General features: G+C 51.3%; 1 long non-coding RNA gene across 1 annotated transcript in view; it reads right to left on the minus strand.

Moving 5' to 3' along the window:
- LOC103743535 overlaps positions 1-2,082 on the minus strand; it is a 2,915-nt gene extending 833 nt beyond the window's left edge. Inside the window, exons 1-2 of the long non-coding RNA XR_607667.3 lie at positions 1,841-2,082; positions 555-832 (exon numbers count right to left, since the gene is read on the minus strand). This is a non-coding gene — a long non-coding RNA (uncharacterized LOC103743535). The remainder of the gene's footprint in view (positions 1-554; positions 833-1,840) is intronic.
- Positions 2,083-2,239: the final 157 nt, after the last annotated feature.

Consider the following 2,239-nt stretch of genomic DNA (forward strand, 5'->3'; position numbering starts at 1 on the left):
TTTTTTTGAGACACGGTCTTGCAATGTAGTGCTGGCTGGCCCAGAACTTGTTATGTAGACAAGATGGATCTAGAACTTCCAGTATTCCTCCTGTCTCTGTCTTTGAGTGCTTAGATCACAGGAATTTATCATTACACTTAGTTTTTAAAATTATTATTTTTTAGACAGTGTAGTCCAGGCTGGTCTCCAATCCACATGTAGTCAAGGATAACCTCAAATTCTTGATCTTCTACCTCCCAAGTACTAGGACTATGGGCATGCCCTACCATGCCTGGAACTTTTTTTGAAACAGGGTCTCACACTAGCACAGGCTGGCCTCAAACTCCTGGAAGTTCTCCTGCTTCAATTTCCATTTATTTATTTTTTTAATTTATTTATTTTTATATGTATATGTATGTATGTGAGCTTATGTGTACCATGTGTGTGCAGAAGACTTTTGAGGCCAGAAGAGGGCATTGGATCCCCCAGAACTGGAGTTTAGAAAGTTGTGAGCCCCCTGCATGGGTGCTGGAAATAGAACCCAGGTTCTCTGCAAAGTCTGTAAGAGCTCTTACCTGCTGAGCCATCCTCCAACCCCTTCCCAATTTATTTTTATTTTTAGGCAGGATCTTGTATTCCAGGCTGGCCTTTCACTCATTATGATGGTCTCAAACTCAAGATCTTCCTGCTGCAGCCTCCCAAGTGCATCACCAGGGCAGGTTGTATATTAATCTTCTTAGCAAAGCAGATCCACTGATTGCACAAATGAAATTGGGTTTTGGAGCCACAGGTCTGGGAACCATGTCCTTCGAAACAGCCAAAGGTCACAGTCTAGCAACACTATCTTGTTAATCTGCAATAAGCAAAAAGAATGGGGAGGTAGGAAGCTCTAGTTAGAAGGAGTAAACAAGGCTCCAGGACTAAGTGAAAATGGGTGCTCTCTAAAACCTTTGCCTTAGCTCTGACACCTCCTCCAAGAGTAAGAAGAAGCCCTTGATTCCTGTTCCACTCAGGCTGAAGTAAGTGCCCTCCTATACAATTTTCTTGGCATTGGTCTCACTAGTACAGGAACATCTGTTTACATGTCAGGACACCTCTGAATTTCTGGAAGGTAAGGACAAGGTCTTTTTCATCTTTGTGGTCCAGGGACTTGGCACCTTTGTTAGTGAAGCAGACGGAATGGATGAATTAAAAATCAGAGGGACATAGCAAGAATCCAACTGTTGTGCTGTTCTCTCCAATGAACCAGCATAATACGTGGCCAAACCAATGTTTGGGGCGCTTTGCATAAACTGAGAGAGGATCAAACCCTCCCTCCCTCCTCCCTCTCTCCCGGAAGCCTATCTGCCAGACCCCCCTTGTTGTTGCTGGTACATCCAGTTCCTGCTGTTGGACAAAGCAGCACGGAACCCGGCTGTGCCTAGGTTTGTTCCTTGTCACTGTAGAAATACGGTCTTGTCTCTCCCCTACCCGCACCCCGGCCCCAGCAAGCTGCCCAGCTCTATCTGGCTAGGGAGCTGGGCCCCTCAGCAGCTGGTATTGCTTGACAGACACCAGAGTCCTGCAGGTTGTTGCTGATTCTCTTAAAGAACAATCCCGGAGCTGTGCTAGCGTCCAGACCCATCAGAGCAAGCGAGAGGAATGTGGAGGCTGGGAAGCTGACGCCGCAGCTTTGCTTCCCAGCAGCAGACGGGCTTCTCTACTTCTCTCTGCCTTTGGCGCTCTCTTTGCCACCCTACTCTCTGCACTGCAAACTTTCGGAGTTTTCCCGACTTGCGTCAAGAAAAGGCTGGAGTGTGACCGAGCCCCCGAGGCAAGTCGGCGGCGGTGGCTAGCGAGTTCCCTCGCGCGGCGCTCCTACCCCGGGCGAAAGGTGTCACCCCGCGTCCGCGGCTGGGCCGGCGGAGGCGCGCAGCTCCGGATCCCTGGACGGACTCCCCCGATCCCGTTCTCCTGGACTGAACCCGAGCGAGTCCGGGCGCGCACCAGCAGGACAGAAGGCGGGACACCAGCAGTGGCACCCCTGGCTCCCAGGAGGGCGGAGCCGCGTGGTCCGGCCCAGCCCTGACGCGCGGAAGTGTGTTGGAGTTTGGTCAGTTCCCCAGCCTGCTTTTCCTCCCTCCTCTCCCCACCCCTCACCTCCCCAGCTATCCCCTCCTTCTTCGGGACTCCACCTCCCGGAATAGTCTCTCTCTGTCTCGCTCGCTCTTGCTCCCTTATTTTGTTGTTTTGGAGCTGGCTTCCCGCTGGCGACGCGGAG

This window comes from Nannospalax galili, unplaced genomic scaffold (assembly GCF_000622305.1).
Source record: "Nannospalax galili isolate Female #2095 unplaced genomic scaffold, S.galili_v1.0 scaffold1622, whole genome shotgun sequence".
Taxonomy (NCBI): Eukaryota; Metazoa; Chordata; class Mammalia; order Rodentia; family Spalacidae; genus Nannospalax; species Nannospalax galili.